Source organism: Myotis nattereri (genome assembly GCF_964212035.1).
Source record: "Myotis nattereri genome assembly, chromosome: 2".
In the NCBI taxonomy this organism is placed as follows: domain Eukaryota; kingdom Metazoa; phylum Chordata; class Mammalia; order Chiroptera; family Vespertilionidae; genus Myotis; species Myotis nattereri.
The window spans coordinates 82,451,855-82,474,497 of record NC_138076.1 but is presented as its reverse complement, the minus strand read 5'-3'; the positions used below and the strand labels follow the sequence as shown (position 1 = coordinate 82,474,497).

The window sequence follows — 22,643 nt, the reverse complement described above, 5'->3', positions numbered from 1 at the left end:
CTTACCATTTGCCACAGCATGGATGGAACTGGAGAGCGGATAAATACCACAAGATCTCACTTATTTGTGGAATATAATGAACAACATAAACTGATGAACAAGGACTGATCCAGAGACGGAGAGGCTTTGATTGGACTGTCGGGCCTTGGAGGGAAGGTAGGGGAGGGTGGGGGCAAGGGGGAAGGATCAACCAAAGGACTTATATGCAAGCATATAGGCCTAACCAATGGACACGGACAACGGGGGGGTGAGGGGATGAGCGGGGGGGGGGGGGGGGGTAGAGGGTACACATATGTAATATCTTAATCAATAAAAAGAAAAAAAGTATGAAAAAAAAAAGAAAAGAAAGAAAATCATAGGCGAATACCCCTGGTGAAAATAGATGCAAAATTCCTCAACAAACTATTAGCAAACTGGATCCAGAAACACATTTAAAAGATCATATACCATGATCAAGTGGGATTTATTCTGGGGATGCAAGGTTGGTACAATATTCGCAAATCAATATGTGTAATACACCACATAAAAAGTGAGAGATAAAAACCAGGTGATGATATCAATAAATGCAAAATAAGCATTTGACAAAATCCATCACCCAGTTACAATGAAAACTCACAAAGTGGGAATAAAGGGAGCATAAGGCCTCAAATGACAAACCCACGGCCAGTTTCATACTCAACCAGGAAACACTAAGTGTCTCCCATAAGATCAGGAACAAGACATAATACTGTCATGCACTCGGGGGGGACCCCTCAGCCCGGCCTGCACCCTCTCACTGTCTGGGAGCCCTCAGGGGATGTCTGACTGATGGCAGTTGGACATCCTTAGCACTGCCATGAAGGCGGGAGAGGCTCCCGCTGCGCTCGCCAGCCCTGAGCCCCGCTTCTGGCATATAGGATATAGTTGTTTGTAATAGCCTATATATAAGGAACCCTAGAGATCCCATCAAAAAACTATAATTGATACGTAATTCAGTAAAGTGGCAGGATACAAATAAATATTTAAAAATAGATTGCATTTTCATAGCCCAATAATAAACTATCAGAAAGGGAAACTAAGAAAATTTCATTTACAATTACATCAAAAAAATGAAATACCTTAGAATAAATTTAACCAATGAGGTAAAATGCCTTTACTCAGAAAATTCTAAGACATTAAAGAAAGAAATTGAAGAAGTTATAAATAAGTGGAAGCATATAACATGGAGGAAGAATTAACATTATTAAAATGTCCATAATAACCAAAGAAATCTATAGATTTCATGTGATTCCTATCAAAATACCAATGGCAGATTTCACAGAACTAATACAAATAATCCAAAAATGTATCTGAAACAAAAAATCACCCTGAATAACCTCAGAAATCTTGAGAGAAAAGAACAAAGTTGGAGGTATCATCCTACCTGATATCAAACTATACTACAAGACCATACTAATCAAAACAGCATGGTATTTAAAACAGACATAAAGATCAATGAAAGAAAATTAGGGAGTCCAGAAATAAACCCATGGTCAATGGTCAATTAATAGTTGGCAAAAGAGGTAAGAACATATAATGGGTAAAGAACATTCAATAAACAATGCTGGGAAAATTGGACAGATTCATGCAAAACAAAAACAGACAAACAAACAAACAAAAACTAGACCACCTTCTTAGACCATATACAAGAATAAGCACAAAATGGATTAAAAACTTAAATGTAAGACTCGAAACCATAAAAATCCTAGAAGAAAACATAGGCAGTAAAATCTCTGACAATTCTCTTAGCAATGTTTTTTTTTCTGGTACATCTCCTCAAGCAAGAAAAACAAAAATAAATAAACAAATGGGACTACATAAAACTAAAAAGCTTTTGCACAGCAAAAAAACACAAATCATCAATAAAACAAAAATACATCCTACTGAATGGAAGAACATATTAGCCAATGATACATCCAATAAGGGGTTAATATTTAAAATTCATAAACAATTAATAAAACTCAACACACACACACACAAAAAAAATCTAATTAAAAAATGGGCAGAGGATCTGAATAGACACTTCTCCAAAGAGGACATACAGAAGGGCAATAGACATATGAAAAGATGTTCAGCGTCACTAATCATCAGAGAAATGCATATTAAAACCACAATGAAGACAAATACCACATGAGTTCACTTATATGTGGAATCTAATGAACAAAATAAACAAAATAGAAACAGATTCATAGATACAGAGAACAGACTGACAGATGTCAGAGAAGAGGCAGGTTGGAAGTCTGGGTGAAAAAGGTGAAGGATTCAACAAAACAAAAAAACTCATACACAGACAACAGTATGGTGATTATGAGAGGAAAGGGGCTTGGGGGCAGTAGAAGAAAGTAAATGGGGAATAAATGGTGATGGAGGGAGATTTAACTTTGGGTGGTGAACACACAATACAATATACAAATGATGTATTATAGAATCATGCAATTAGAACCTACATAATTTTATTAAATACTGTTACTGTAGAGAGAGACAAAATGGCAGCAGTATAGATGGACATGTCCTGAGCCTTGTTCCGGAGCAGATAGGGTGAGCAGCTGAAACGAATAATATACAGCCCGAACTGGCAAAGGAGACTCAGCTGGGAGTCGGTTTGCAGCCAGGAAGGGCAGAGGATCCCTAGAGAAAGATCAAATGGACTTAATTGACATCTTCAGAACATTTCACCCCAAAGCCACGAAATATACATTCTTCTCAAGTGCACATGGGACATTTTCAAAAATAGACCACCTATTGGGTCACAAGCAAAGTCTTCCAAAACTCAAGAAGATTGAAATCATATCAAGCATTTCCTCAGACCACAATGGCATAATATTAGAAATCAATTGCAATAAAAACAATCCAAAAAATTCAAACACTTGGAAGCTGAAAAGCATGCTATTAAACAATGATTGGGTTACCAAAGAGACCAAAGAAGAAATTTAAAACATCCTTGAGATTAATGACAATAAAAACACAACAATCCAAAATCTATGGGACACAATGAAAGCAGCCCTGAGAGGGAAGTATATAGCTCTACAGGCCTACCTCAAAAAAACAAGAAAAAATGGTAATAAATGATCTAACTCTACAACTCAAGGAATTAGAAAGAGAGCAACAAGAAAAGCCCACAGTATCCAAAAGGAAGGAGATAATAAAGATTAGAGCAGAAATGAATGACATAGAGACCAAAAAAAAAAATACAGAAGATAAATGAAACCAAGAGCTAATTCTTTGAAAGGATAAACAAGATTGATGAACCTCTAGCCAGGCTCACCAAAAAGCAAAGAGAGAGGACCCAAATAAACAAAATCAGAAATGAAGGAGGTGAAATAACAACAGAGCCCACTTTTAAAATAAAAAGTATTGTTAAAAATTACTATGGACAACTCCATTCTAACAAACTAGACAACCTGGAGGAAATGGACATATTCCTAGAAAAATACAACCTTCCAAAACTCAATCAGGAAGATACTAAAAATGTCAATAGGCCAATAACTATGGAAGAAATTGAAGCAGTCATCAAAAAGCTTCCAGCAAACAAAACCCCAGGGCCAGATGGCTTCACAGGGGAGTTTTACCAAACATTCAAGGAAGAACTAAAACCTATCCTCCTCAGACTATTCCAAAAAATGCAAGAGGAAGGAACACTTCCAAACACATTCTATGAAGCCAGCATCACCCTAACACCAAAACCAGATAAAGACAACACAATGAAAGACAAGTACAGGCCAATATCCCTCATGAACATAGATGCCAAAATCCTCAACAAAATTCTAGCAAATTGGATCCAGCAGTACATCAGAAAGATCATACACCATGACCAAGTAGGATTTATCCAGGGGATGTAAGGATGGTACAATATCCGCAAATCAATAAATGTGACACATCACATAAATGAACTGAGAGATAAAAATCACATGGTCATATCAATTGATGCAGAAAAAGCATCTGACAAAATCTAACACCCTTTCTTGATAAGAACGCTCAGCAAGGTGGGACTAGAAGGATCATACCCCAACATAATAAAAGCCTTATATGACAAACCCACAGCCAACATCATACTCAATGTGCAAAAACTAAAACCATTTCCCCGAAGAACAGGAACAAGACAGGGATGCCCACTCTCACCACTCCTGTTTGACATAGTACTGGAAATACTAGCCATTGCGATCAGACAAGAAGAAGAAATAAAAGGCATCCAAATTGGAAAAGAAGAAGTAAAACTGTCCTTATTTGCAGATGACATGATATTGTACATAAAAAACCTAAAGACTCCATCAAAAAATTATTAGACTTAATAAATGAGTTCGGCAATGTAGCAGGATACAAAATTAATGCCAAGAAATCTATAGCATTTCTGTACAACAATAATGAACTTACAGAAAAAGAGATTTAAAAAGCAATCCCATTTACCATCGCACCAAAAAAATTAAGATACCTAGAAATAAACTTGACTAAGAAGGTAAAAGACCTATACACAGAAAACTACCAGACACTGAAAAAGGAAATAGAGGAAGACATAAACAGATGGAAGAACATACCGTGTTCGTGGATTGGTAGAATCAACATCATCAAGATGTCCATACTACCCAAAGCAATCTATAGATTCAATGCACTCCCCATTAAAATACCAATGGCATATTTCACAGACCTAGAACGAACTCTCCAAAAATTCATCTGGAATAAAAAAAGACCTCGAATAGCTGCAGCGATCCTGAGAAAGAAGAACAAAGTAGGTGGGGTCTCAATACCAGACATCAAGCTGTATTACAAAGCCACTATTCTCAAAACTGCCTGGTACTGGCACAAGAACAGACATATAGATTAATGGAATAGAATAGAGAAACCAGAAATCGACCCAAACCTCTATGCTCAATTAATATTTGACAAAGGAAGCATGAACATACAATGGAGTCAAGACAGCCTCTTCAATAAATGGTGTTGGGAAAACTGGACAGATACATGCAAACAAAATGAAATTAGACCACCAACTTACACCATACACAAAAATAAACTCAAAATGGATAAAGGACTTAAACATAAGACAGGAAACTAAAAATACTTGAGGAATCCACAGGCAGCAAAATCTCAGACATATGTTGAAACAATTTCTTCACTTATATGCTCCTAGGGCAATGGAAACTAAAGGGAAAATAAACAAATGGGACTACATCAAAATAAAAAGCTTCTGTACAGCAAAGGAAACCATCAACAAAACAACAAGAAAGCCCACTGCAGGGGAGAACATATTTGCTGATGTTATTACCAATAAGGGTTTAATCTCCAACATTTACAGGGAGCTCATACAACTTAACAAAAGGAAGGTAAACAACCCAATCAAAAAATGGGCAACGGACCTAAATAGATACTTTTCTAAAGAAGACAGAAGAAAGGCCAAAGGACATATGAAAACATGTTCAAAGTCACTAATCAACTGAGATGCAAATCAAAACAATGCGGTACCATCTCACACCTGTCAGAATGGCTATCATCAACAAATGACAAGTGCTGGAGAGGATGTGGAGAAAAAGGAACCCTCGTGCAGTGCTGGTGGGCATGCAGACTGGTGCAGCCACTGTGGAGAACAGTATGGAGTTTCCTCAAAAAACTGAAAATGGAACTCCCATTTGACCCAGTGATCGCACTTCTAGGAATATATCCCAAGAAACTAGAAACACCAATTAGAAAGGATATATGCACCCCTATGTTCATAGCGGCACAATTTACAGTAGCTAAGATTTGGAAACAGCCTAAGTGCCCATCAGTAGATGAGTGGATTAGAAAACTGTGGTACATCTACACAATGGAATACTATGCTGCTGTAAAAAAGAAGGAGTTCTTACTATTTGCAACAGCATGGATGGAACTGGAAAGCATTATGCTAAATGAAATAAGCCAGTCAGAGAAAGATAAATATCATATGATCTCACTCATTTGTGGAATATAATGAACAATAAACTGATGAATAAAAACAGATCCAGAGACAGAGAAGCATCGATCAGACTGTCAAACCTCAGAGGGAAAGTAGGGGAGGGTGAGGGTAAGGGGGAGAGATCAACCAAAGGACTTATATGCAAGTATATAAGCATAACCAATGGACACAGACAACAGGGGGTGAGGGCATGAGTGGGGGAGATGGAGAGTAATGTGGGGATAAGGACACATATGTAATTAGTTAATAAAAATTAAAAAAAATAAAAAAACAAGAAAAAATGACAAAAGAGTGACCAAGAAATAATAATAAAATAAAAATAAATAAATACTGTCACTGTAATAGGTTCAATAAAAATTAGAAACATTTTTAAAAATAATGAAAACCACAATGTGCTATAATCTCACAGCTGTCACAAAGGCTATCATCAATAAACTCACAAACCACAAATGTTGGTGAGGATGTGGAGAAAAGGGAGCCCTCGTGCACTGTTGGTGGTAATGCAGACTGGTGCATCCACTATGGAGAACTGTATGGAGAATCCTCAAAAAATTAAAAATAGAGTTGCCTTATGATCCAGCCATTCCACTTCTAGCTATTTATCTGAAAAAAAAAAAAAAACACATTAATTTGAAAGAGTATATGCACTGCAATGTTCATTGCAGTGTTATTTATAGTAGCTGAGATATGGAAATAGCCCAAGTGCCCATCAGTAGAAGAGTGAATAAAAAAGTGGTGGTACATATATACATTGGAATATTACTTGGCCATAAAAAAGAATGAAATCTTACCATTTGTGACAACATGGATGGACCTAGAGAGTATCATGCTCCTGAAATAAGTCAGTAAGAGGAAGACAAATACCATATAATTTCACTTATGTGAGGAATCTAAAGAACAAAATAAACGAACACACAAAATTGAAACAGATTCATAGATACAGAGGTGAACTGGTGGTTACCAGAGGAGAGAAATGAAAGAGATGAAGGGATTAAGAAGTACAAATTTGCAGTTACTAAATAGACACAGTGATGTAAAGTACAGCATAAGGAATATAGTCAATAAGACTGTAATAACTGTGTGTGGTGCCAGGTGGGTACTGGGAATATTGGGGAAAACACTTTGGAAAGTATATGATTGTCTAGCCACTATGCTTACACCTGAAACTAATACAAAACAATATTGAAATTAAACTGTAATTGAAAAATAAAAATGAAACACACACACAACAACTTCAGAGAACATATTTATCTCTGTAATGTTTTCGGGCCATAATTTACTAAGGGTAAATTTATATGTATATCCATCAAACACAATACACTACTTTTTAAAAAAAATAATGTGTCGAGAAACATTATGCTTATAATTAACAAACTTGAGAAGTGTGGATAAAGCATGATGGATGTCAACAAAGGGGATGAGCAGCTCCATGTTGCCGGCACTGAAAGTTGTCACAGCATCACTTCATACCAAGCAGCCATTACCATCATATTGATTACTAGAGGCCCAATGCATGAAATGTGTGCAAGAGTATGCCTTCCTTTTCCCGGCTGCTGGCACCAGCTTCCCTCTGGCACCCGGGACCTGGGCTTCTCTCCCAACGCCGGCTTCATCCGGATGGTTGTCCAGAAGGATGTCTGGTCTAATTAGCATATTATACTTTTACTAGAGGCCTGATGCACGAAGATTCATGCAAGAATGGGCCTTCCTTCCCCTGGCTACCAGCAGTCTTTGCTCCAGCCCAGAGCCGCCTTTCCGCCTTCCCACACTGCCCAGAGGCCCAGAGCAGCTGGGACGGTGCGGAACACCTGTGTTGTAGCCATGGCAACAACACAAGCATCCCGCCCCGCCCTCGGCCACTTGGCACCTGCGTATGCAAATTAACCTACCAGCTCTGTTGGGTTAATTTGCATACTCACTCCTGATTGGCTGGTGGGTGTCACAAAGTTATGGTAAATTTGCATCTTTCTCTTTTATTAGTGTAGATTATTATAGATGGTGCTTTAAGCTATGTTTGAAGCATTTTACATCCTCATGTGGTACTTTGTTACTTATATGTAGGTGCTTTACCATGTTTAGTTACATTAGGAAATTCATTGGCAGGTGCAAGCATTATAATTTTTTCCATTTAAGATAACAAGAATTTTTTATTGTTTAAAATTTTTATGTGGAATGTCTGAGATTTGGGAACAGACAAGCTCCCTTAAGTGAAAAGTATCTGAGAAAATTAGCATCATTTCCCCACCCCAGAGAAGGTACATGAGCATTTTTCAGAGGCCGTTTCCAAGAGGAGGCAGCATGCCATCAGTTCCTATGACTTCATGCCTTGTGTGGGACAGTTGTCCACCATATGGTCACCAATGACCAGTATCTTCTTCTATGCTTATAGCCTGTCTGCCACCTTCTGAGGCAGAACCCACCTCTCACTGTAAGAACAAAAGTTCCCCTGGCAGAGAGGTGAGGTAAGTGACTGGGGCTGCCTCTTATAAGAAGAAGCTGGAAGAGCTCAGCAATGTATTCTGGCAAATGGATATGGTGATTGTGACAGCAGGACATCCAGTTTCTAGAGGCATCAAGGGGTCTTTTTACAGCCTGCCCCAGTGTTGGGGTGTCAGCAGTGGGCCCTGCAACACATCAAATGTGTCTTCATTACACAGATTCTATGGCAGGAGTTGGGGTGCTCTATCCAGCTGTGCAGCTTCCCAACCAGGTGCCCCAGTTCTCCTGGAGATTCTGTGAGCTGCCCGACATCTTGTTAATAAATCCCCTCTCTACTTAATCAGCCAGGGTCAGTTGCTTTTGCGTGCAACTATGAACCCTGACTAAAAGAAGATTTTGGCTTTTCTTGGCTAAAGAGGGGATTCCTTTACTCCATGTTACCCCAAATTTTGCTTCTGGGGGCATATCAAGTATCCAGTGTCTTTGGCCAAAGGCCACTGTGGACCGAATGACTTCCGAGTGGTCATTTCTGTGACTATCCCTCAGCCTTGACACTTGAGATCTCCATCTCCCCTTTTCCAATCTCAAGACATTGGCCACCTTTCTGCTATCATAAGCACACTGCCTCAATGTGGATGTATGTGCCTGCTCCCCACTTTATCTTGGTTCCGTAAAAAAAAAAAAAAAAGCTCTCACCACAACCCCCTTCCCCAGGGACTCCTTGGAGCCTGTGTTTTTCCAGATGCTTGGGGCCAAGTGTGGGAAAGAAGATAAGGACGAACACAAGGTTGGAACTCTTTCAGAGCATCAGTAGGTTTGTCTCTTACTAACACTGGTTTGCAGTTCGCTGCCTGAAATCAGACCAAATGTATCATCATCCTGGGCTGACTTAGGATGAATTAGACCCTATAGATCTAGGGAATCCTCGGTGGTCTCCCCAGCCACCCTTGCCACAAAACCCATAGTGACTGAACAGACAAGCCAGGAGGGATTTCTAACCATGACACTGACAAATGCCAAAACGCTGCCACCTCCCCAGCCCACTGAGTCTCCATGTTGTGGGACTTTTCCTTCACGTATCACTGTGGCTGAAAGCCCAACGCCTTCCCAGAAGGCTCCCCACACTAAATTACATGTGTGGTGTCTGAGGGAGTTAGCACTGACTTTGAAGCTTGGAGGCAGACAGTGCTAGATGGCAAGTCTCTCTGCTAGCATCGCTCCCATAGCATCAGATTCCCAGGTCGACATTCTCATCTTTTGTCACATGCCTTACCCCACTGAGGTAGGGAAGGGCACAGATTTTGTAATCCAGCTGGGAAAAGTGAGACCTGAGAGGGCAAAAAGGACTTTCAATGTGGCAGAACTGTGCCAACACAGGGTGCTGATGCCAGTTCTGGTGATCCATCCACAACAGCTATTGATGGCACCATCCACTGTGCTTACCCTTTGGCGGGTAAAGGCTCCCATTTCCTTCCTCCCATTCTTCCTCCTTGAGCCATTAAAGCACCTTTTGGAAATGCCTAGTTCTCTAGGGATTCACCAAGGCAAAGTTATGATCACTGGAATCTAGGCCAACAGAGGATGTTGTGGTTTTGTTCTCTTTGGAGAAGCATCTATTCAGGTCCTCTGCCCATTTTTTAATTGGATTGTTGTTGTTGTTGTTGGTGTTGAGTTTTACGATGAACAGAACAGCAGAAATCTTGTTTGGGTTAGCGCACTGAGGCCTGGGAGCGCCAGGCCCCACCCTGTTGGCAGGGTTGCATTCATTCCAGAGGCTTCTGGATAGTCCGGTTCCCTGCATTCTTTCACTTGTGGCCCCTTCCACCCATCATAACCTCTGCTTCCTTTGTCATACTCCTGTTGCTCACTCTGACCCTCCTGTCTCCCTCTTATAAGGACCCTGTGATTGAATTGAACCCACCTAGATAATTCAGGATAATCTCTTAAGATCCTTGACTTAATCACACCTGCAAAGTCCCTTTTGCCATGTAAGGTATTCTCAGGTTCTGGGGATTAGCAGGTGGACACCTTTGGGAAGACATTACTCGGCCTAACACCGCCCCCGTCACCAAAGGTGATCTGTGTGTCCCCTCCAGGCTCCATGGGGCTGGTGGTTCTTGCAGTGTCCCCTCCAGGGTACTGTTTGCAGGAACCCCCACCAACATGGCTTACTTGGCATTTCCTACTACCAGCTGTGGAGACTATGTGAGTCTGTTGTCTGCTCCTGATGAGAGAGAAGAGCCTGGGGTCAGAGAGAGATAGGGGTTGTAGATACAAAATGAACTTGAGCTACTTCACAGTGGAGAGGGAAGCTGAAAAAGATGCTGTTGTCAGAGGCTGACCAGATGGTTTAAATAAAGTTTAGATTTTCCTTAGAAATTCACTGCTTTTAAGGACCCTTGTTGATGTCAGAGCCCCAGAAACTCTGAGGAGATCAGGGTGCTTGGACGTCTCTCAGAGTCTGAGCATCGGAGTTGGACTCCAAAACCAACAGGCTACTGATCTGTTTCTCTTCCATTCTGGACACTTGGCTAGATTTGTGGTGGGGAGAATTCAGAAGAGTTGCAGGGTGAGCTTTTGGGCGATTTCCAGCCATTTTCCTTTTTTATGCCACATGTTGGGCTTCAGCCAGGACCAAAGTGCCCCATATGTGAATCCTAAGTATATTCCCCACATCACGCCCTAAAACACGTCCCTGCTTGACCTCTGCCTGCTGCCTGTACAATAGATCTGAATCAAGGTCTCCTTGACTATAAAATGAGAGGCTGGGAAGAATCTCAAAGCCCTACAGCTTTCAAATGCCATGACCTGTGGTTGGTTAAGGGACAAGGAAGAGAAAGCTTTGGCGTCAGGAAGAATGAGGCCAGAGCATTCCAGGGCCTCTTATCTGTATGCAGAGGGTGGATGGACTGACTAAGTTGGCCTGGGGTGACCATGCCCCACAGCCTGGCCTGAGTTATGTTTCTCTGGCCTCATGGGTAACTCCATCTTGTTTCCACACCCTCATTCCTACCCTCTGTCTTGCCTCCTTTAGAGTAGCCCCATGGGTGAAAAGTGTCAGAGTTGGAGTAGAAAAGTCCCACCAGGAGAAGCAGATCAGTGAATTTTAAATATGAACCCCTTATTGGATGTATCATGGACAAATATGTTCTTCCATTCAGTAGGTTGCATATTTCTTTTACTGATGGTTGCCTATGTTGTGCAAAAACACTTTAGTTTTATGTAGTCCCATTTGTTTATTTATTTTTGTCTTTCTTGCTTGAGGAGATGTGTCAGAAAAACATATTGCTAAGAGAATTGTCATAGATTTTACTGCGCTGACCCACCTCCTCTAGTCAGTGGTGTTCCCTATACTTGGCGGCTGAACCTTCCTTATCTGCTGCTCTCCTTCAAGGGACCCAGCGGTTAGCTAGGAGTTAGGACAGCACCATGCTCTGCGGACTTGAAAGCTCAGGGGCTCTACTCTGTGAGCCAGTCTCAGAGACTCCTGAAGTGCTTTTATGCTCCACATGTTTACTTTGCAAAAGGAGATCCCATGCAAAGCCATTGACTTATCTTTGGTGTTTACTTTGAATTGCATTAAAATTAGAATATCCTCCCTTCCCATTCACGCACCACTCCGGAATGATAAACACCTCAAGAAAGATCTGTAACTTTGGGACCTCAGCAGAAGGATCACTATCATTCAAAAGTTATTTTTTAAAAGTTACCATCCTGCCCTGACCGGTTTGGCTCAGTGGATAGAATGTCGGTCTGCAGACTGAAGGGTCCCGGGTTCAATTCCGGTCAGGGGCATGTGCCCAGTGGAGGGTGTGCAGGAGGCAGATGATGGATGTTTCTCTCTCATCGATGTTTCTGGCTCTCTATCCCTCTCTCTTCCTCTCTGTAAAAAATCAATAAAAAATATATATTTTTAAAAAGGTACCATCCTTTGTTCCCAACTGATTTCTTTTCAAGTGTTAGTAATTTAAATGTCAAAATAAATGCGTGATGAACAACCACACTAAAAGTCTGACATCACTGGCCAAATGGGGAAAAGATTTTTTAAACACTTTTTTATTTATTAAATGTTAAACTCTAGACTCCTACAATGTTGGGGTGGCTGCTCAGGTTTCTGAGCAATACAAACTGCATGGGTGAATGGCTTTAGATAAAGGGCGTCTCTCACAGCAGTTAGTGAGACAGGGAGAGCCCTCAGGCTGCAGACTCTTTGAGTGGCAACTGCTCGGGAGTTAACTAGGAGTTATGGCAGGTTTTTATTTATTAGGTTCCTCCATAATAAATTCACACCACAAGTGTTCATTTGGGGAGCATTTCCTGAACTCCGCTCCAGTCATCTTCTGTCACACTCCCTTGTTTTAATATTTTTCATAGCACTTGTCACTCTCTGAAATTACTTTTTGTCTATTTGGGTTTTTTAACTGTCTCCCACTAAAACATAAGCCCCATGAGAGCAGGGATTTTGCTGGTCTATACACTGCCGACTCTCCAGAACCCAGAACAATGTCTGGCAGGAGACGGAGCAAAATATGTATCATGCCGGTTAATGCCTGGCATCATTTAGAGGCGAGTAGTGCCAAATAGCTTGAGTTCAAATCCTGGTTCTGCTGCTAACTAGCTGCAGGCTAGGTAAATTACTTAACCCTTTGTGCTTCCTTTTCCCCATGTAACCATGGGCGTGTAATAATGAACCTTCCCTCACATCCCATCTATTGCGTTAATACATGTGAAACATTTAGGATGGATTTCTAGCACACAAACACTCAGTAAATATTAATTATAATGACTTAGCCAGTACCAGCCCCAGGCAAAACTGTCTGTCTCCAAACCCCATTCTCACCCCCACCATCACTGATCTGGTCTCTGCTTATCGTCTGTCCCACTTGATAGAGGTCCCTGGTGTCCAGCTCCTCCAGCCTCCTGCCCCACACTGACCAGCAGTGCCTTCTGGGACCATGCACCATGCTCCAGAAGGAGCGTGCGGCTCCAACACCCTCTCCCCATCCCATTGCCTAGGGGCCTAAAGAAATCTGATCAAACAAACCACAGAAGTATGCAAACAAACCTGCTATCTCCCTTAATAAAATGCTCCCTGGAGCCTCTGAGTTGGCAGTGGGGTGAAGAGCTCTACATGAGTAGGGTCAGCTGGAAGGCCCACGTCCTGGAGAACTCCTTCCACCTGGGGGTCCCTCCATAATGACCACAGCCATCAAAGGTCTCAAAGGGGTTGGCCCAAGTGCAGGCACAGACTTGTCTCGATCCCCCAAAAGACAGCTGAAGGCAGGTTGGAACTCTTGTTGACTTTGCTAAAGCTCAGGGATAATTCCTGTCTCCTTGGTGCCACGTTCACCATGCATCCTCAGCTGTTTGGGAGGATGGGGTCAGGGCAGGGGGAAGAACATCCTTCAACCCTTTTAGGTTCATAGCTGGGCTTAAAAATTAACCTTAAGACAAAAGACAGATTAACAGGGAAAAAAGCATACACATTTTATTTAATATTATAGCCCAGTGCAAGAAATTCATGCACTGGGGGGAGGGGAGGGTGTTCCTCAGCCCAGCCTGCACCCTCTCCAATCTGGACCCTTCGGGGGACATCCCCCTTCACAATCTGGGACTCATGGCTCCCAACTGCTTGCCTGCCTGCCTGCCTGATTGCCCCTAACTGCTTCTGCCTGCCAGCCTGATCACCCCCTAACCACTCCCCTGCCAGCCTGTTCAATGCCTAACTGCTCCCCTGCTGGCCCAATTGCCCCCAACTGCCCTCCCCTGCCAGCCTGGTCACCCCTAACTGCTGTTCCCTGCCAGCCTGGTCCCGCAACTGCCCTCCCTTACTGGCCCAGTTACCCCTAACTACCTTCCCCTGCCAGTCTGGTTGCCCCTAACTGCTCTCTCCTGCAGGCCTGGACCCCCCAAACTGCCCTCCCCTGCTGGCCTGATCTCCCACAACTGCCCTCCAGCCATCTTGTGGCTATGGGCACTGCCATCTTTGAGGGCAGGGCAGTCAATTAGCATAGTCTCTCCTTATTGGCTGTGGGCGCCACCATCTTTGTGATGGCATGATGGTCAATTAGCATATTCCCTCTTTATTAGATAGAATTGTTACGTGCATATGGCAGTCTTCAAAAGAAAATTGAAGACCTGAAGAAGCCATTAGAAGGCTCAAAAGATTATACAGTTACCTTTTTACACAAAGAGTAATGAATTGTGGGGATGTGACAAGACAAAGGAGCTTGGGCAAGGACAGTGACTCAGAAATAAATGAGGGAAACTAATGGAAGATAAGAGCTATTTTAGAGACTTGGTTTGTACAGATCCATGTTGGCATTCACTCCCAGGCTCCAGTGATGAGGCTGGTCCCTCCCTGGCACAGGGAAGGCACCTTTCTCAGAGGAAATCTATGACCTGCTTTTAGGTGGAAAAGGGGAGGTCAGAGAGTCCTTCCTGAATCTGCTATTTCTCAAGTGTCTTCAGCTCAAAATAATCAATATGCCAAAATGGCATATTTGGGGGTGACATGTTCTGATCCCTTTGCTGGAACACTCTGCCCTCTGTCCATCTCCTGGCTGTGTCCACTCACAGCCTATGTCTTCTGGCCTCTGAGCTGATCCACTCCCTCCAGGAAGTCGCCCCTGCCCTGACAAGTCTAGGTAGGATTATTGTGCCTCACGCCAGGCCCTGCTCACACAGGGTCCCCTCACCTGGCTCCCCAGGCACCCCTGAGAACGGCCATGGCAATCTTACCCAACAGCCAGTGCAGGGCCCCGTGCAGAGCGGCCCTTCGGTGACTATTTCTTGAGCTGTTAACCAAAATTTCATTTTAATTTCAATGCTCAGATGATGTGTTTCTTTGCTCCTGGTTAGAAATTTGGCTGCTAAGGAATTGTTGACAAATAAATTTCTGAGAAACCTCCAGAGAGAATGGCTTAAGGGAAAAACAGGAAGATATTCCACTCTGTCTGCCTTTGGCTCCAGGCTCAGGCCACAGTTTCTCCTCTGCAGTCAATTACTGCCCTGAGCGACTTTCAGGCGGTGACAATAATGCACAGTGGGTTGGGCTGACCCATTCTGGGCCAGACAGGCTGGAACCCACCTGGCATTCATTTACAAGTCTGCGGTTTGGTGAGACGGTTCCCAGACTTAAATTGAGAGCAGGTTCTAAGTTCTTAGACAATGGTGAGGTGCAAAGAGAGGTAGGTTCTCTCAGGAATTCCTGGCATTCTCACTTTGCCGCACCCAGCATGTGGTAACGCCAGAGGATGGTAAACAGCTTGTACTTCACCCTGGCAGGTGTGGTTCAGTTGGTTGAGCATCGCCCTGTGCACGGAAGGGTCGCCCGTTCATTCCCGGTCAAGGCACATGCCCAGGTTTGGGGTTCATCTCCTGTCAGGGTGTGTGCAGGTGGCAACCAATGGATATTTCTCTCTCCCTCTCCCTTCCTGTCTCTATAATCAATAAAAACACATTTTTTAAAGAAAAAGGAGGCCTTGTACTTCGATGGATGCCCAATAGCTTCTTGCTCACGCAGTGTCGTCCTTGCTTAATTTACTGGAGGGAAAGCTGGCAAAGCTCCCTGATGAGAAGGTGAGAGAGAGAAGAGTTCCCGGAACAGTAATGTGAGGAACAAAAATGTCTGAACTAAAGGTTGTCTTTGAAGGTTAAACGTCTTGTTAGTGGAAATCAATATATTTTTTTAAAGTGACATATGTACATTATTTTAAGAATCAAGTAGTACAAAAGAAATCGAGTGAAAATAATCTCTTCCCAGCTGGGGTCCTCCAAGACTCCAGCCCCCTCCTGTTCCAAGCTCTTTGAAATATGTCATCTCATTTCATTTTATTTTTAATAAAGTATGTTTAACTAAATTTTAATTTTTTGATTAAATGTTAAATAAATAAATGTTAGTTAATTAAACAATGTTACATAATAAAAATGTTCATTCTTGAAATAATTAAAACATGGTAAAGACTTTAAAAATAAGATTGACAAAAGACAAATAAAAGTAGAAATAAATAAAAAAGCAGCAAAATCCTAACAGTTGATGATGTAAGAGCTAAAATTATAAAAACACTTAGAAGAAAGCATAGATACAAATCTTCATTACCTTGGATTAGACAATGGTTTCCTAAATATGACAACAAAACACAAGAAAAAATTAAATAAATTGGACTTTATCAAAATTAAAACTTTCATGCTTCAAAGAACCCACTGAATGGAAGAAGATATTTGCAAAGCATATATTTCATAAGGAAATGTATTCAGAGCACACAAAATTTCACATTTCAACAATAAAACAACAACCCAACTTAAAAATGGGTAAAGGATTTGAAAAGACATTTCTCTAAAGATACATAGATGGCCAATAAGCACACAGAAATATATCCCACATTATTAGTGATTAGGGAAATAAGATGCCACTTTATACCCACTAGGATGGCTATAATGAAAAAGATAGACAAGAGCATATGTTGTCAAGGATATGGAGAAAATGGCTGATAGGTTGCCATTTTTAGTAGCCAGTTTTTTACCATTACAAGCAAAGTTGATACGAACATATGTGTACAAATCTCTCCTCACAGTGTCTTTCAAAGAGAAGTTTTTAATTTTGATGAAGTCCAACTTATTAAATTTTTTTCTTTTAAGGCTCTTGCTTTCTCACCCCAATCAATTTAATAAACAAAATAAAATTTTGAAAGAATCTTGCTTTTGGCATTTTATCTGAGAAATCGTTCCCCAACCCAAGATCACAAAGATCCTGTCCTCTTCTGGAAGTTTTACAGTCAGACCTATTTTTGTACACATGCATATCCCACACCTTTTGTTGGAAAGACTGTCCCTCTGATACTGTCAGCTGGTTATTTTCCCACCTGTGGCCAGTTGCCTTACATACATAATTCAGCACTCGGTGCTTCAGTACTCAGTACTCAGCGGAAGAACATAGAGTTCTTTCTCTGTATAGTTTTCTCTCCTCTTGGTCTCTCCAAACTCTCAGATCCGGCTCCTCAACTCAGGGAGCCTGCCAGGCTCTGCCCCAATTCCCCTCCCTGTGCTGCAGCCTGGAAACTCTTTCTAGACGGTAAACTGGGGCAGTCATCTGACTCACCTTGTTTATTTGCTGCTTCTCAGGAGCCACCATTCTCCCATGCCTTACCCAATAGCCAGTGACTTAAAAACATTGCATCATGTGTTTTGTCTATTCTGTTTCAGGATCATGAGATTCTTGTCATTCCCGTCGCTGTTATTCCATCTTGGCAAGAAGTGAAAGTTCAAGTGAGTTTTTTAACTGACTGCTGGATTTCGAAAGCAAATATAAGGAAACCAATCTCCTCTGAAAGCTCAGTTTCCAAAGTTCCAGGTCTAGTAAGTCAGGGGGAAATAGTCACTGTAGGCATCGAAGATCATGTGACTCCTGCTTCCCAGGAACGTGATGCCGTTTTGCAGGGAGATTTTCCCATCGGCATATCTAAAGAATGCTGTGCACTGCCTTCCCTGACGCTCCTCAATCTTCTAATGGTTCCTTTCCCTTCCCTTTTCCAAGTTATACTCAAATTCCAAGGAAAAGGGTCTTTCCAGAGTCACAGCTGTTAAAGCGACTAACCACTGTGCCCAACCTTCATGCTCCCAGTGTTTTCCCATAGAAATATCAATCTAAACTAAATAAATAAATAACCAAATAGTACGCACACATAGAAGAAATAAATAAAATACACATTTTAAATCATGAATCCTGAGACGACGTTAGTGCATGTTGCAATTCCACGTCACACACAAAGTGTTGCGATCGGTTTTTCAGCTCTTGTTCTGTTTCCTCATGCTTCTTCTGCTCCTCGCTTGTCTCCCCTCTGCTTTCTTCCTGATTTTTCCTTCTCTCCTGCCTCCTCCTAGGAGAACCCCAGGTGCACTCACCCAGCTCGAAGTTGTTAGCCAGCTTTGGACTCCACTTTACAAGCCAAAACAAAAAACAAGGAAAATTAAAACTCACCTTTAACTAGATTGCTGGTGTGTTTACTCTGATATACTGTACGTGAGCCGCTTATTTTGGCTCAGATTGAACAAGCAAGCGCTAGCAGACAAGGAAGGTGGATCACCTTTGTGGGTGGACTATCGCGTGCCTGATGTTTTATATAAGAACATAGAATGAGCAGCCCTCAGAGAAGGAAATCATAAACCAGCCTCCTTGAGTAATCATCCTGTTGGGCTAATTCTTCTGACCTGGGTGAAATCTCAGGGCAGGCCTCAGGGTATCTCTGAGCACTTCTGGGTAATCCAAAGCCCTCCAGCAGGAAATTAGCATGTCCAGTACTTGCAATAGTCAAAGACCAACCTCATTAAAGGCCCAATCCCAGCTCAGGCTTATCCTGGGCAGGACGTCCATATAGAAAGGAGGTTACTTTTTTCTCTTCACTATCTTGCTAACAATAATTTCTGATCCCTTCTGGGTCAGCAGGTGGAAGGCTAAAAAGAAGGGGTGAAAAGTGGGGCATTAGATGAAGGAAAGTTGCTCCTTGTCAGGTTCAGTCATGAGCTGATGTTGCTCTCTCTGGGATTCGAAGATGTTGAAAGCTGAGTCCTTCTCTCATGAGGCAAGTGTGGGTTCTCCATTAGACACCCCCATCCATAGAGCACTCTCTTCCTGTCTGCTTGACAAGAACATGTGCATCTACCATCTAGTTGGTCTTTTCTCCTGTCTGCGAAGGCTTTCCCCATGGTGGTCCTCTCTGGAACAGGACGGGGACAGGCCTCTACCTGCGGAAAAGGAGGCTGTAGCAATGACCTAGACGGAGAACACCCCACACAAAGGGAACAGTGAGCAGAAAGGCCCTGAAGTGGGAGCACACTGTGCATGCCTGAAGCACAGCAAGGAGGCCCATTTGCCTGGAGCACAGTAAGCAAGGCAGACACTGTGAGGAGATGATGGCAGTGAATAGCCGGGACTGGTGCACACGGGGACTCATGGGCCAGGCCCTTGGATTTACTCTGTGTGAAGTGGATAGAAAGCCAGGAGAGGGTTTGTTTGTTTGTTTAAATGTTTTTATTGATTTCAGAGAGAGGAAGGGAGAGGGAGAGAGAGATAGAAACATCAATTATGAGAGAGAATCACTGATCAGCTGCTTCCTACATGCCCCATACTGGGGATTGAGCCGACAAACTGGACATGTGCCCTGACTGGGAATTAAACCTTGACCTTCTGGTTCATAAGTTGATGCTCAACCACTGAGCCACACCGGCCAGGCACAGGGGAGGGTTTAGAACAGAGGAGTGACATGATCTGACTTTATCTTTAAAAGCATCATGTAGCCACTATGTGTAGGATAGATTTGGGGAGAAGGGAGAGTGGGAAAGTCTGAATGGATGGACATTAACTCTGAGGTTTTGCAATATCCTGGTGAGAAAAGATAGTAGCTTGGGCCAGGCTGGAAGTGCTAGAGGTAGTAAGAGTACTTACAGGGTATATTTTGAAGTTAGAGTCAATAGAATCCGTGACACACTGCATCAGGAGAATGAAAGAAGGTACAGAATCAAAGCTAACTCCAGAGTTTCTGACCTTAATAATTGCAAGGAGAGTTTGCCTGAGGAAGACTGCATATTTGGGATAGGGATAGGATCCAAAGATTGTTTGAGCATGTTAATTTTGAGATAATGTTAGATAGCCAACTGGTGAAGTCCAGGAGGCAGTTAGGTGCATGAGTCTGAAGTTCAGGTAGAGAATCAAGCTGGAGATACTAATCTTAGTGTCATCACCATATACATGCTTTTTAAAGTCAGGTGATCAAATGGGAATGAAAGTGGATAAAGAGGAGAAGACGTCCAAAGGCTATGCCTTGAGGCCTCTAACCTGAACATATGGAGATACAGAGAAACCGCAAACAGAATGAGAAGAGCAACCAACAGTCAGGAAACCAGCAGTGTCCTAGAAGAGAGGGTGAAATTAAGTCTTCAGGAATGACCAACTGTGTCAAATGCTGCCTAGGCCAATAAGATGCATTGACCAGCCTGGCCGGCGTGGCTCAGTGGTTGAGCATTGACCTATGAACCAGGAGGTCATAGTTGAATTCCCAGTCAAGGCATATGCCTGGGTTGCGAGCTCAATCCCCAATATGGGGTGTGCAGGAGGCAGCTGGTCGATGATTCTCTTTCATCATTGATGTTTCTATCTCTCTGTCTCCCTCTCCTTCACTCTCTGACATCAATAAAAACATATTTTTAAAAGAAAAATAAAAGATTCATTGACCATTGTCAACATTGTGGTCATTGGCGACCTTGACAACGGCTATTTTGACAGGGGGGTGAAGACTTATTCAAGTAGGGCCAAAAGAGAATGCGAGAAAAGGAAGCAGAGAGTGAGTGAGAAAAGACTTTTGAGGGTTTTGCTATAAAGGAGAAAGCAGAGGCAGTAGCTGGGGGGAGATGTGGAGTCAATGGAGGTTTGGGGTTTTATTTTGTTTGTTTTCAAAATGAGAAACAGTAAGCATGGAGAAAATTTCCAGAGTGAAATGCTGAGGTAAACAAGAAAGGATTAGATCTGCCCTAGCCAGTCTGGCTTAGTAGTTGGAGCGTCAGCCTGTGGATTGAAAGGTCCCGGGTTCAATTCTGGTCAAGGGCATGTACAGCAGTTGCAGGCTCAATCCCCAGCCCTGGGACAGGATGTGTGCGGGAGGCAACCAATTGATGTGTCTCTCTCACATCTCTCTCTCTCTCTCTCTCTCTCTCTCTTTCTCTCTCTCTCTCTCTCCTTCCCTCCCTCCCTCCCTCTCTATCCCCCTCACTTCCACTCTAAAAATCAATGGGAAAAATATTCTTGGGTGATGATTAATTTAAAAAAAAATAATAACGAAAGGGTTTTTTGAAAGCCCGGCACGTTCCAGGCACAACAACCGTAGCAGGAGTTGTGCTTGGCCGGCATGACGCTGAAGTAGCTTTGGGGTCCTGTTGGCGGCCCCTCGGGACCAGTTTTTCAGGACCTAGAGTGATTATTACAATGGAAGAAATCAATAATTTTAAGACACCAAGCAAATTATCTGAAAAGAGAAAATCTGCGTTATGTTCAACTCCATGTATAAAAATTCCTGCCTCTCCACTTATGCAGAAGCTTGGCTATGGCACAGCGGTAAGTGTCTGCCTTATGGAAAGGTCTCGAAGAGGCTTGTCTCGCTCTCCTTGGGCTGTGAAAAAGATTAACTCTAAATGTCATGGTGATTATCAAAGTATGTATCAAGAGGGATTAACCGATGAAGCTAAGATTTTGAAAAACCTTCCTCATCCAAACATTACAGGTTATCGCGCTTTCACTGAAGCCAATGATGGTAGTCTATGTCTTGCTATGGAATACGGGGTGAAAAGTCTCTAAAGGATTTAATTGAAGAACAAAATAAAGACAGCCACGATCCTTTTCCAGCAGCCACAATTTTAAAAGTTGCTTTGAACATGTCAAGAGGGTTAAAGTATCTGCACCAAGATAAGAAGTTGCTTCATGGAGACAGACATAAAGTCTTCAAATGCTGTAATTAAAGGTGATTTTGGAACAATTAAAATCTGTGATGTAGGAGCCTCTCTACCATTGGATAAACATATGACAGTAACTGACCCTGAGGCCTGTTACATTGGCACTGAGCCTTGGAAACCCAAGGAAGCTTTGGAGGAGAATGGTATTATTACTGACAAAGCAGACATATTTGCCTTGGGCCTTACTCTGTGGGAAATGATGACTCTGTGTATTCCACACATTACTCTTGCAGATGATGATGATGATGAAGATAAAACTTTTGATGAAAGTGACTTCGATGATGAAGCATACTATGCAGCGTTGGGAATGAGGCCACCTCTAATATGGGAGAACTGGATGAGACACACCAGAAAGCAATCGAGCTCTTCTCTGTGTGCACTAATGAAGACCCTAAAGACCGTCCTTCGGCTGCGCACATTGTTGAGGCTTTGGAAATACATGTCCAGTGATCTCATATTCACAACTACCTGAGCTTCAAGTAGGGCTCATATATATAACTGTTCTCTTTACTGTAATACGTTTATGTAGTTACTGTGAGAATCCATAGTTATTAGACTGGTTGAAAGTGGCTTATTTTAGAACCATAGCACCTTGTTAACATTTGAAAAACTTTGTATTATAAAGGTATTTCATGTATACTTATTAGTATTTAATATCGTAGTGGGTTTTCTATAAAACTTAAAAAACTTTTAGGCTTAAGGAACAAGTATTGAAATTTGTGCATAGAGATTTAAAACGCTAGCAAAATACCATAAACTCCTA

General features: G+C 42.3%; 1 pseudogene across 1 annotated transcript; it reads left to right on the top strand.

Annotated features, from left to right (window-relative positions):
- Positions 1-21,341: 21,341 nt before the first annotated feature.
- LOC308514876 (lymphokine-activated killer T-cell-originated protein kinase-like) lies at positions 21,342-22,330 on the top strand (annotated as a pseudogene). Its single transcript has one exon. The product of its transcript is annotated as a lymphokine-activated killer T-cell-originated protein kinase-like (transcript).
- The last annotated feature ends 313 nt before the right edge of the window (positions 22,331-22,643 follow it).